The sequence below is a fragment of the Peromyscus leucopus genome, chromosome 8a (assembly GCF_004664715.2).
Source record: "Peromyscus leucopus breed LL Stock chromosome 8a, UCI_PerLeu_2.1, whole genome shotgun sequence".
Lineage (NCBI taxonomy): Eukaryota > Metazoa > Chordata > Mammalia > Rodentia > Cricetidae > Peromyscus > Peromyscus leucopus.
In genome coordinates, this window is record NC_051085.1 from 57,759,362 (window position 1) to 57,774,516 (window position 15,155).

Here is a 15,155-nt window from a genome sequence, read left to right on the forward strand (position 1 = left end):
TGGGCTGAGTTTAGCCAGGCGTTGGTGGCGCACACCTTTAATCCCAGCACTCGGGAGGCAGAGCCAGGCCGATCTCTGTGAGTTCGAGGCCAGCCTGGGCTACCAAGTGAGCTCCAGGAAAGGCGCAAAGCTACACAGAGAAACCCTGTCTCGAAAAACCAAAAAAAAAAAAAAAAAAAGAAAAGAAAAAAGAAATGGGCTGAGTTTAAAAGTAAGAGCTAGTCAGTAGTAGGCCTAAGCTAATGGCCGAGCAGTTTTAATTAATATAAGACTGGGTTTACTTGGGTCTGAGTGTAATTTAAAGTGTTTAAAGATTACCTACCTAACTGAATTGTATCTATGTATACCTAAAAAACTTAATATGATGACAAGTTTGACTATCATAAATGACTAATTATTAATCTGTATTTCTTAATTATCCATTACAATTTAAATGAGCTGCACAAACACAATATCTTAAACAAGAGTAAATTTTATATATATATATATATATATATATATATATATATCAGTATAACAAAATTAACTTTAAATTTGTATCAATAAACTAAAATCTATAACAATGTAAAATATTTATTCTATATTTCTATATCACAGAATGGGAAAAGATCTTCACCCACCCCACATCTGACAGAGGGATGATCTCCAAAATACATAAAGAACTTGAGAAACTAGACAGCAAAATACCAAACAATCCAATTAAAAAGTGGGCTACCAATCTAAACAGAGAATTCTGAACAGAAAAATCCCAAATGGCCAAAAGACACTTAAGGAATTGCTCAGCATCTTTAGTCATCAGGGAAATACAAATTAAAATGACTCCGAGATACCATCTTACACATGTCAGAATGGCTAAGACCAAAAACACTGATGACAGCTTATGTTAGAGAGGATGCAGAGAAAGGGAACACTCTTCCACTGTTTGTGGGAGTGCAAACTTGTACAGCCACTCTGGAAATTATTATGGCAACTTCTCAGAAAATTGGGAATCAATCTACAACAAGACCTAATGATACCACTCTTGGGTATATACCCAAGGAATGCTCAATCATACCACAAGGACACTTGATCAACTATGTTCATAGCAGCATTATTCTTTATTTTATTTTATTTTATTTTATTTTACAATACTATTCAGTTCTACATAACAGCCACAGATTCCCTTGTTCTCTCCCTTCCTGGCCCCCTCCCCTTCTCCCCAGCCTACCCCCCATTCCCACCTCCTCCAGAGCAAGGCCTCCCCCGAGGACTGAGATCGACCTGATAGACTCAGTCCAGGCAGGTCCAGTCCCCTCTTCCCAGATTGAGCCAAGCATGCCTGCATAAGTCCTATTATTCTTAATAGCCACAACCTGGAAGCAACCTAGATGCCCTTCAACTGAAGAATGGATAAAGAAAATTTGGCACATATACACAATGGAGTATTTTTTTTCACAATGGAGTATTACTCAGCTGTAAAAAAAAATGACATCATGAAATTTGCAGGCAAATGGATGGAACTAGAAAATATCATCCTACGTGAGGTAACCCAGACTCAGAAAGACAAATATCACTCATAAGTGGATACTAGATATAAAGCAAAGAATAATCAGACTACAACCCACAGCTCCAGAGAAGCTAGGAAACAAGAAGTACCATAAGATGGATGTATGAATCACCTTGAGAATGGGAAACAGAGGAGATCTCCATGAGTAAACTGGGGGGTGTCAATAGAGGGGAGAAGAAAGGTGATAAGAACATGAGGAAACTGGATGGTCGAGCTGGGTATGGGACAGAGTGAGAGAGCAATGAAAAAGATATCTTGATAGAGGGAGACATTGTGGGGTAAGGGAGAAACCTGGTGCTAGGGAAATTCCCAGGAATCCACAAGGACAACCCCAAATTAGACTACTAGCAATAATGGAGAGGGTACCTGTACTGGCCTACTCTGATAATCAGATTGGTAAATACCCTAACTGTCATCATAGAGCTTTCACCCAGTAACTGATAGATGTAGATATAGAGATCTGCAACCAAGCACCAGGATGAACTCCAGGAGTCCAGTTGAAGAGAGGGAAGAGGGATTATATGAGCAAGGGGGAGGTCAAGATCATGATGGGGAAATCTACAGAGACACTGAACCAAGCTCACAGTAACTCACAAACTTTAGATCAACAGCTGTGGAACCTGCATGGGACTGGACTAGACCCTCTGCATACAGGAGACAGTTGTGTAGCTGGGTCTGTTTGAGGGGCCCCTGGTAATGTGATCAGGATCTATCTCTGGTGCATGAGCTGGCTTTCTGGATCCCATTACCAATGGTGGGACAACTTGCTCATCCTTGAGGCAGAGGGGAGGGGCTGGGTCCTGCCTCAACTGAATGTATCAGGCTTTGCTGTCCCTGTCATGGGAGAACTTACCCTTTTGGAGGCACGGATAAGGGGTAGATCATAGGGGGGAGGGTTAGGCAGGGGTCAGGGGAGCAGGAGGAGGGATGAGAGGGGGATCTGTGTTTGATATGTAAAATGAAAAAAAAAGAAAAGAAAGGTTAATATTCTGGTTTCGATAGATAGATAGATGATAGATAGATAGATGGTAGATAGATAGATAGATAGATAGATAGATAGATAGATAGATAGATAGATAAAGTGATTCCAGCAATATGAGCTAGAACTTTCACCATGCCTAGAGACAGGGTGACCACACAGAATAGACCCTTCATAGAAGAGAAATCAGACAACCCAGAGGGAAGGTCAAGAGCCAGGAAGTGGAAAGTAAACCACCATGTTTTAAACCTGGACTCAATGTGACAGGGAGATCGGTAAGGCTATTAAAAAAAATCTTGACATGTGAGTATTTCCCCAAGAAGGCTCATTGAAATCTATTTGCAAAAATATTACAATTGAAAGGGCCAGATTCTTGAAAATATTGTTGAATAAAGAGCAAATTGACATCACTCAATGCCAGTCAAAACATGCCAGAAAGAACCCCCCCCCACACACACACACACTCAGAACCTTCACTAATCTATTTCAAAGCTAAAAGTAGTGAATAAATTACAGCAGACACAAAAAGACAATGCAAGCCAGAAGACTCTGTGAAATGAGAGAGCCCAGGACATAGTTAGACCTAAAACAAAAATTTCAAATAAAGATTTAACTGCAAAGAACACAAGCAAGTATAGAATATAATATTGAAGGAAATAAAATGTGTAGAAGCATGGAAATAAAGGAAGAAAATAAAGAAAGAAAAAAGGGAAATGAATAAAAGTGTCAAATATTGAAGACGAAAATACTTCAACTTGTAAGGAATAGGAAACTTTGAAGAATAAAAATAAATTAGCACACAGAACAAATCCAAATAATAATAATAATAACTTAAGGAAACATTCCTGAAGGAAGAGTACTAAAAGATCTTATATTTAAACCTTTTTAAGTTAGGGACTGTAGAGATGGCTCAGTGATTAAATGCTCTGATTACTCTTCCAGAGAACCTGGGTTTGATTCCCAGCACCAACATGGAGACTCAACAACCATCTCTAACTCCAATCCCAGGGGATCTGATGCCCCCTTCTGGCCTCTCCAGATACTATATACACATGGTGCATAGATAATACGTGCAGGCAAAGCACTCATACATACACAGAAAAAAATTAAAAAGAAAAAAGTAAATATATCCTGTATTTAACAGACCCAGAACAAACAACATAAAAAAGTCTGTATCAAATTACTACAATAAAGAAAAATATACACATATGTCTAAAATGTAATAAAAAGGTAAAGATTGCTGTTTACCACTCTGGAGGATGTGGTATCTGGGAGAACAGAGCTAATAAGTAAGGTGACTAAAGTCTCATGCAATAGCCAACTTTACTCAGAACATCAGACAATTTGTATTCTGAGGGATAAGAGGAGTAACATGAATAAAGTGTACAACCACAAGGACAAACCACATTAGCAAAAAAAGTTTTGCCATAGATGCATATACACATAGATGCATATAACAGTCAGTTGTAATGAGTAATCTTAGGTAAACTCACTCCTATCTCTACACCTGGGAGGGGCACAAAAGCAGATTCCAAGAACAATTCTGTATTTTTGAAGAAACTGATATCACAAGACTCTTGCTTGTTTTCTTGGAGTTTTCTCATAAGCACCCAGAATTCTCCTCACAAGATTTCATTATTGAACTATTTTCTGACAGACTGCTAAAGGAAAGAGAATGAAACATCCATCTGCCTTTTTAATAGCCATAATTTATACCTCAAGAAAATGAAATAGCATATTTAAAATACAAAAGAATGTACAGGTCAATGATTTTATATTAAGAAACAACTGCATTTGACTTTCAAAGGACACAGACAAAATCCACATGCAAGGACTCAGAGAATATTGGTCTTACACACTGCTGCTGAGGAATCAATTACAGATTTCTGAAGTGAAATCAACTGAAATTATTAGAGAACTTACATAATCAATGTGTATGATTACCTTCTGGAATACTAGTAAATGAGATTAGGAAGAAAGAACTATAGTAATCACAGCTTTGTAGACCAGGCTGGCCGTGAAATCATAAAATCTGCCTTTATGTGCTAGGAATGCTATGACTAAAGGCACGTTCTGCCATACCCAGCCAATAGCCTATTTTAGACACAAAAATCAGGGGAAATAAGAAAGTAGTAGGTCTCAGGCGTGGTTTTGCGCCCCAGGAGTCATTTGAAAATGTCTACATCCCTTGTTTTATTGTCACACATAGGAGTGTGCTACAGGAATCTAATAAGGACAGGTCAGTGATATTGCCAAATATCCTACAAAGCTGTCCTAGTGTAGTTTGCTATTACTGTGATAAATACCAGGACCAAAAGCAACTTGGGAAGGAAGGGATTTATCAGACTTACATTTCCAAATCGCAAGATATCACAGGAAAGTCAAGACAGGAACCCAAGGCAGGAACCTGGAAGCAGGGTTTGATGAGAGACTATGGATGAGTGCTTCATACTGGCTTACTCTCCATGGCCTCCTCAGCCTGCTTTTTTATACCACTTAGGGGTGGCACTACACAAAGTGGGCTAGGCCATCTCACATCAATCGATAAGGTAAATTACCCCATAGACAGGCAGTTTGATGGAGGCATTTTCTCAATTGGAGTTCTCTTTTTCCAGATGACTCTAACTTCTATCAAGCTGGAAAAAAAAAAAAAACAACCAGCACAAAACCACAAGACAGAGATCCTACAATAAAGAATTAATCATACCAAGACATCAATAGAGGCAAGTCAGAGCTGGGATTGTAGCTCAATGTCAGAGTACTTGACTATCATGTGTAAGGCCCTAATACAGCTCCTCACAAAAAAGGATAGAGGAAGGAAGGAAGGAAGGAAGGAAGGGAGGGAGGGAGGGAGGGAGGGAGGAAGGGCTATTGAGAGATACTGTTCTAGTCTAGGTTATATATGTTGGTTATATGACTAAAATTGAGTGTAATAGCTCCTGCCCAAACTAACTGAATAATTAATAAAGAAAGTAATGAATTAAAGGGTGTAACATAGCCACAATACTAGGAAGCACTAACTTCAAGATTTGCATACTTGCATCCCTCTGCTTCAGTTGATCAGGGTCATATAAATATCCCACACAGTTATAAATCTTAAGTAAATTTCTTTTCCTGCCAGTAAAGTGCAAAGACATGAACAGGTTGGAACTAATTTCTATTTTCTATTTTACCAAAAGTAAACATTTAGAAATGACTTTCATTATGTTGGGTTATTACTTTCTTAAGATGTACTATATTGGTTTTTCTGTCTTTTTGAATAGCACATCCTTAAAATGGCACAGAGGGGTTTGGAGCACTCCTCTGAATTCAAGTGTAGGAAGACATCTAAAGAGTATATTTCCTCCCTGAGTGCTTAGTCACCAGATCCACCACCTTTCTGTCTTTCATTAGAAAACAAACAGGCTTCTAAGGGATAATAATATAACATAATATAAAATGAAATATAACATAATATAGTGATACAACAAAAACTAACACATTGGAATAGGACAAAATAACAAGCAAAAGGAGAAGAGCCCAAGAAAGGGCACAAGAAGCAGATACAGCTGCAGAGACCCACACAGTCTTATACACAGGAAAACACTAAATGGGAAGCTATAACATACAGGCAAGGGACCTGTAGGGTAAAAAGAGAGAAGAAGAAACAAAGATGGCAGCAGAAGGGGGCTGGACCTGAATAGTAGCTTGAAGAGGAGAAAACAAGGTCAACTCAAAACAGTTCATTCAGAATTGTGTATCCATTAGGAGAGAAAAAGAACATGCAGGTTATCAGTGTTGTCAGTGGGAGGGAAATAAAATGAGTAGAATCATACGGTAGGCAGAAGTCAACTCTTATAAGTACTATAGGTCATGGTGAAGAGTTTGGGTTTTGTGTACAGTCTGATTGAAAGCCATTAGATGTTTTGAACATAAGCCTATTATAACCTGGCCGCACTATGAAATAAAGTACCTGCTGTTGGAACAAACAGAGGAACATCATTAGCTTAACTGAGGTAGTATAATCTTACTTCATCTTTCTGACTTTCATTTACTGTGTTTTAAAAGATAAATGGTACAAATATTAATTATAAAGAGTTTTGTAAGTTAAAAAGAACAATGCACACAAATTCTTTTTAATGGTATGTCATACAAATTGTAATAAATGTAGGGTCATTCTTTCTGTTTTATTTGTGTTTTCAGCCTTAATTTTCTAGAACAAGCCTGTGCTAATTGTTCTTTCTTCTGTGTGTCTATGGTATTTCTTACCTATAAAATCACTTTAATTTTTATATCGTAATTATATTTAGAGTAGTATGCACATATGCAGTATTCAGTAATTCAAAAATTCCCAATATACACATGTAACAACTATGTGACATTCATGTATCATCCACAAGATTTTAAGTGCAAGGCATATATAAAGGATGTAAACACAATATACTGGCTAGTTTTTTGTCAACATGATGCAAACCTAGATATATCTGAGAAGGAAGAGCAACAATTGAGAAAATGCCTCCATATGATTGACCTGTACCAAGCCTGTGGGATTTTCCTAATTAGTAATTGATGTGGGAGAGTCCAGCCTGTTGTGAGCAATGCCAGCCCTGGGCATATAGTCCTGTGGTGGATAAGAAAGCAGATTGAGGAAACCTTATGGTGCAAGCCAGTAATCAAAGTTCCTCCATGGCTCCTGCTACTGTTCCTGCCTCCAGATTCCTGCCCTGAGTTCTAGCCCTCACTTCCTTCTCTATGGACTGTGATATGAAAGCATAAGCCAAATAAGCATTTTTATTGCATAATCATTTCTATGGACTATTAAGTTGATTTTAATAAATTCTTTGTTACTACTGGAATTTTTTTCCTGGATCTAGCTATGGGAAATCAGAAAGTAGAACAATGTCATGGCCTGCAGTAAGTTTTGAGCTTGAGAGAGATAGAATAACCCACAGAAAAGAGCCAATAATTAATGCAATCATTTAGAAATGAAACAAAGTTCAAAGGCAAGCATGAAAAAAGTTCACATACCAGGGAATGACTCATTTAAACACACATGTGGCACCCACTGCTCATGTGCCAGGAGCTTGAGCATCTGACTTTCTCAATCTGGCTGAGAGATCAAAACCTAAACACCCCAGATTAAACAGTTCAGACTCTGAATTGCTTTAATCCACATAAAGCAATAAATCTCCAGGATAAAAGATACATAAAATGGCAGAGTTTAATGAAAAGTCATGTGCAAGCCATGTTTGTGTGTGATTTATTGGACAAAGGGTGAAAGCTAAAAGCCCCTTCATTGCCTTCTTTGTTAATATTAATACAGAATTAGCAATATCATGTACTTCACAGTGTGCAGAAATAAACATGATCAATTTTTCTGACATTTCAGAATGCAGCCTAACATCAACTTACAGTGATAGTTCCAAAAAACAAAAATCACAAAGGGAACAAAATGAGATTGAATGCAATAGAAATGTTTTATTATTTTACAAACACAGCAGGACTGAAAGCTCATAACTACATAATTATTAATACTGGATTGTGTTTTTTGTAGTGCCTCTCAAGAAAAATATCAAGAACACTTTTTAATACCACATAATTAAAACAAACGTTGGTTGCTCTGTTTTGCTTACTTTGCATTTGTGATTTATGTGTTTTGCTGGATACATAGTTAGAGCTATGTTGGCACTGTAGGAACAGCAGCAGACCCCTGCATGCCCCACAAATAATGTAGAAAAGTGTTGCAAGCACAATCATTTACTGAGAGCAAATGGGTGTTTTCCGTAAACATATTATTAATGCGAGCATCAAATGCAATCTACATACTAATGCAGTCCAATATTCCACAGAATTGTCTGAGTGGCATAAGTGGTTTTCTCTCTTCAGTGGCCACTTCCTTCCACCTCCAGTTAATTCTATCTGCACTTAGGTCTCCACCATGCAAAGATCTGTCTGACTATTGCTAACACAGCAAGGAGGAATTATTCAGATGACAAAAAACAGCCTAACATTCTAAGCTCTGACAGACCCATATCACCTTTTATTCAGTCACTTTATTCCCACAATAAAAAATAAACAAACATTAATCTCGTCACTGTACAAATAGCTGTAAAGGTCTCCAGAATAACTCTACATGAAGTGAGCTGTTAAACAGACCTAACAAACATAGTATATGTGGTCAGATTCATGAAAAGCAAATTCATATGAATGACATTCGCCATTCTAAAGAAAAAAATCCAAACCTCAAAGAAAGAATTAAAAATATATTTCCTTGCTGGGAAAAGCAATACTCCATCACTTTTACACTGAGTCCAAAATAAGCATTTTTGGTGGATATCTTCACTTGAGGTATACAGCCACTTGTACACAGAGGGTGTTAATATGGTTAGACCCATCTTTGAGAAGAGTAGACAGACTGCACATGAATGGATGTTATCATAACTTAGTGGCTTTGTGCCAGAATTTGTCACATGGCTAACAATTTCCCCATATCACAAAGAATACATCAAAGCACTTCATGGTTTAGGGGTGGGCAGAAAAAAATTATATAAACGAAATTATTTTATAAAGGACTAATATATCCATTTGCTTAATATGCTATTGAGAGTCCATAAAATGTTGTCATAAGCCAAAGAAAATGTATAATGGTTGTGGAATTTTTATACATTCATCTCTGTATGCTTTATTTTGTCAAAACTGTGATTCTTCAATAGGCATATGTATTAATGACATTAATATATACTCCAATAGAGCAAATAATTTTAATGATTCATCAGACTTAGGACCCTTAAGCAATAACTTAAGTGTGTGTGTGTGTGTGTGTGTGTGTGTGTGTGTGTGTGTGTGTGTGTTTGGTATTGGAGATTGAACCCAAGGCCTTGCACATACTAAGCAAGCACTCTACCAATGAGCTATGCCCTCAATACTGAGAATATTCTAAGGCTCTAAAGGTGATCCGTAAGATCAAAAGTGATAAATTATGCACTTTAATTAATTCCAAGGTATAGTCTCATCTGATTTATTACTATTCTTTAATTTATATAAATATTTCAATATGAGTATTTATGTGGAAAACATATCCAATAATTGTTAAGATAACTATGAAAAATAGAAAGCATGAGGGAGGAATTGTTGGATGACGCATATCATACAATTACAGCTGTGATCTCCTCATGGTGCTGTTGCTGAATAAATAAACTATTCTGTGGAATATTAATATATGAACTTAGAAAAGTACAAGGATATGTCCAAGGCTGTTACTATGACAAGATGAGGTCAGGAGTGCCAATGGTATAGAAGCTGGGAGTGTAATGGAGAGGAAAGAATCTATTGATAGATGATATTATTATCATGTCACTAATTATTCATTCAACATTGACAAGACTACACAGTAGTACATGCAATGACTGAAAAGTTTACTTTATTATGGTCTGGTTTAGGCATATAAAATGAAATGTTACTTTCCCAAATTTTTACTATAATGAGTAACAGTGAATAGTCTTATAATTATTGAGGTGAATCCATTTATTTTTTTATGAACAAATAATTTTGTTGTCTTGAATATTCCTAAAAGTTATGAATGTTTTAAGGTTTGCTAGTCTATTGGGCCAAATTATTTTACATTGTTGCAAAATTAAAATCCTCAATCAGGGGGCTGAAGAGATGACTCAGAGGTTAAAAGCACTGACTGCTCTTCCAGAGGTCCTGAGTTCAATTCCCAGCACCCACATGGTGGCTCATAACCATCTGTAGTGAGATCTGGCGCCCTCTTCTGTATACATAATAAATAAATAAATCTTTTTAAAAAATCCTCAATCAATTTTTAACATGATCTTTGTCATATAATAAATATACCAAATTATTCTCATGTGTGAATACATTTTTATTAAGAAAAATAGCATTGTGATATGTTGTTTGTATAAGATTATCTTTGGTTAATTTTTCAGCTTAGGGAGATAATTATAAAAGTTACCATTATGTGGTTAGTAAGATGGCTCAATGAGAAAAGACACCTGCTAACAAGCTTGAAGAACTGAGTTGGGTTATCAAAACCCACATGGCAAAAGGAACTTTCACAAATTGTCCTCTGACCTTCACACCCACACCATGGTATGCACACCCATATCCACCAAATGAATAAATAAACAAATATAAAAATGTTGCCATTGTGACATTTTAATGGTGGTAATTTCTAGCTGGTAGAGATTCAATATTTTTTCTTCTAAAAATTACATTTGATTTATTTAGTATGAGAGGCATATCAGAGGAAATCCTTTGGGGCTTGGCTCTCTCCCTCCATCATGTGGATCCCAAGGATTGAACTTGGGTCATCAGGCTTGGCAGCAAAAGCTTTCTTGTTTATGCTTTGTTTTTCTTGTTGCCTTTTAAAGCTATTCATAAAGAACTATTTCATCAACAATATTCACACTATACAGAATCAGAGGTTTAAATATATTGACATGGATTGTAGCAATGATAGTAGTTGTAGCAGTAAATGCTTTCGAATTCCTTATACTATTTACTAAAAATATTAACTCATTTAATTGTTCATTATGATTGAAGTGAAAGTTTCTATATATATATATATATATATTTCTCAACAGTACACTTAACCTACATATAAAAATTTCCTAACTCATCAAGACAAAATAAAGACAGCTGCATTAATTCAAACAGCCATTTACTGAAGAAATAAACATTTATATAAGTGAAATAAATATCTATTGGCCCTTTATTCTTCAAAGAATATTGTTAGTTTCAACTGGCAACTAGGTATTTAGTATTTTTTAAATTACGTTGAAACTCCTTATTCTAAAATGGATACATCTGTCAAGTAGCACATCCATACCAAATTATTTTGTTTGCAGCCTCTTCCTTACCCACCCAACCACATAAACATTAAGGGGGTAGTCTTGAGGTCTGGTGGTGCCAACCTAATCAATAGTTTCTTTTATACTGGTGAGGCAGTAATAGAACCTAACTTTACATTACTTAAATAGGATATATGGTGCTAAACCAAAGCAAAATAAGTTATTATATGCATTTTCTAGAATAAGCTCAAATAGAAAGGATGATCCAGGATGCCCAGAAGCTGAGGAGCCATAAGATACAGAAGAAGAGGATGCTGTAATAGCCTGGTCATCCCTCTGTGGCACAGCTGGTAAGATCAGCAGTCTAAACAATTTCATCAGTCACTATATAGCATCCTCTCAAGACCTAAAGCTCTAACAGAGTTCAGGGGGTGCATCTTTGAACATGTAATTTCTCCTTAGCTACCAAAGTAAGAAGAAATACCTGCCCTTCATAAAACCAAAATGGAAATGGGGCATAGCCCTGGCTAAAATCTGATACATTTGTAGTGAGTCTTTCTTTGGACTGCTAGCTCCCATGACATTGAGACTTTTTATTAATTATAAAAGTTTGGCCTTAGCTTAGGCTTATTCACAATTAGCTGTTAAACCTTAAATAAAGCCATTTATATTAGTCTATGTTTTGCCACATGGCTCAATACCTCTTCTCAATACTATATGTCCAACTTCCTCTCTGCATCTGGACAGCAAATCTCCGACCTCAGATTCTTTCCCAGAATTCTTATCTCTGTCTGGAAGTCCTGCCTATCTATTAGCTATTCAGCTCTTTATTAAAACAATCAGAAGATGCTTTAGGCAAGTGAGGCAAAACAGAGACACATCTTCACAGTATACAAAAATATTATCCCGACATAACTGAATGAGACTTTGGGCATCCAGCAACACATGTTCAGAACAATTGACTGAATTTGGTATTAGACATTCCTTCCTTTCTTGTCTTTCTTATCAAAGACATTCAAGAGTCATGCAATCAATTTAATGGATAATTGTCACCTATCAAAAGGAAAACTGAATAAGAAGAAACATCAGAATGCATTGCATATAAAATGTTTGTGAAACTTCCTTTATTCTTTTCTATATACATAAGGGATGCATGGTGTGATGTATGCATGTGAATGTAGCAGTGCCCCATAAAGTTTTCCACTAGTGTCATGACCACAATGAGTCTCTATGCAGAACCAGCATTACAGATATTCCTTAACCCAGATTCGTGAAGAGTGAGATGGGCATGTCCAGCCAGCTGGTGGTATAAATCCTTCATTCTCAACCACTGTAAGGAGCTCTCTTGACGTCTTTCCCTTTGTTGCGATAAAATCCATGACAAAGGCAACTTAAGGATAAGGAAGAAAGGTGTTATTGTGGCTCACAGTTTAAGACAGAGTCTATCATGGTGGGTGAGTCAAGGCGGGAGGTGCTCACCTTGCATCCACAGTCAAGAAGCAGCGAACAACTAATGTTTGCTTCTGTTCAGTTTCTTTTCTCCATTTATATGAGGCAGCATCCCCTGCCCTGGGAATGGTCTCACCCACAATCAAGATGAATCTTTCCACATCAGTTAAGGTAATCAAGGCAATCCTCTGCCAGCTGTCCAGATGCTTGGTTAAACTAGATAATCACTCACAGGTGTACCCAGATGTTTCTCTTATGGGTAATTCAAATGAAAATGGGAGCAGAAGTTGGCCAGGCCATGTAGGGGGAAAGCTCCTGGAAGAATAAACAGTTCCTTTCTTAGCTAAAAGTCAAAAATATCCTTTGGTCTCTTGGCAATATCTTCTTTGGTAGAGGCCATAAATGCCAAAGTTGTTTAGGAATTCTGATCTTATATCTGGCTTGTAAAATAATTTTAGGTTACTTCATTGGAGTTGAGGATGTAATAGTTAAAAAAAAAAAGAGAAAGAAAAGGAAAAGAAAAAGAAACCTCCTCATCAAGAAAATAGAATCCAAGCTGGCCGGTGGTGGCAGACACCTTTAATCCCAGCACTCAGGAGGCAGAGGCAGGTGGATCTTTGTGAGTTCAAGGCCAGCCTGGTCTACAGATTGAGATTCAGAAAAAGGTGCAAAGCTACACAGAAAAACCCTGTCTCGAAAAAAAAAAAATAGAATCCTTAGCTGAGTGGAGACATATATTTCAGTTGGTTGGGGTCATTCACTTGGCCAAGGGCCCATCCTAGGAAATCCAACTTACATTAAGCCATAATAAAGAGATGGACAGAATAATCAGTCCTTTAATGAGATACTGTACTTTTTCTCCACAGAATCCTCCCCACCCCCAAGTGCAGTAACTTACAGGGTCACAGTTTATGTAGCAGGTAGTAAGTCAGCCCTCTACGGTGCTGTGTAGCTATGTAGCTTGTATGTCAGCCCACTTTTCTGAATTGTTCAGGGAAAAAAAACTTGGCATTTCATTTCTTCTCTTTTCTAAGCACTTTCCTTAACATGCTGTGGAATAATCCCTTTGTACCCTGTGAAAATTTGTCAGTGTGATTGGTTCAATAAGGAAACTGGCCAATACCTGAACAGGATAAAGTTAGGCAGAAAAGCCAAACTGAGAATGATGGGATGTAGGAGGGCAGACTCAGGAGTCACCAGCCAGACACAGAGGGATGAACATGCCATGCTAATAAAGGTACTGCCATGTGGCAGAGCATAAATGAGGAATATGGGTTAACTTAAAACATAAGAGCTATTTAGTAATAAGCCTAAGCTCTCAGTCAAACATTTGTAATTAATATTAAACCTCTGTGTCAGTTATTTGCAAGCAGGTGGTCAGAACAGAAAATTCCACCTACACTTTGGGCTTTCCCCAAACATTTGGGCTTCCTTAATCTTTCTCTAAAGCCCCCTTTCCTGCCATGCTGCTACTTACTTGCTGTGTGTCTGGCCTCCACACCAGTTTACATGGCATGGCCTTTTCTTTCTCTCATCCATTTCCTCCCCTAGGAAGACTCTAAAGTATATACAGCTTGCCTCCCTGGGGATTTTTTTGAAATCTATTGAGCTCTTTGAAATGCTATTGTAATCACCTTGAGCTTCTGTTATAATTCATTCTCAAAATATTTTATTAATGAGACTAAGAACCCCAAGACAGGATCCACAGTATCCCCTGCATCAATTCTAGATTCTGTCAAGTTGAGAATACTGATAATCACAGTAGCTTGTGTTATAAAGTGATTTCATTTTGGGTGCAGTCATTAAATTTAATTTAATTGAGATAAATAACATATGAACTTATTTCATCACTAGCATTTGTTATCTTTTCTGAACACTTCATAGATGCAAAATAAAAAATTTCCAATGTAACATTTTTCTTTTTGAATATGTTCATATCATTTCAATTTGTTAATTCATATTGAAATAGTTCACTCTTGTCTCTTTCATAAGTTTTTCTCCAATTTCTGAAATTCACACTTATTGCTCTCCCTTCTCCAGATTCTTTTCACAATTACTGTGATATTCCATCACACAGCTGTGATAGTTCACCAATGTGAAGTCCATTTCAATGCTAGGTAAGGTTAAAGATACCTGATTAGCTCAGAACAGTTACAAATCCCATGTGCTAACAATATGTCTTTGTCCATAAAGAAAAAAAACAACTAGAAAAGTTTTCACCCTCTTCACTTTCTACAAAATTCTAATAAACATTCATAGCATGCGTGAGACAGTCACAAGTGTTTGTTGAATGAGTAGAAGGGAGGTAAGGAGAAGAAAGATGGAAGGAAGATGGAAGGAAATGGGAAGAGGAAAGAAGAGGTAGAAAGAAGGAAAAGAAAGAGTGACAAGA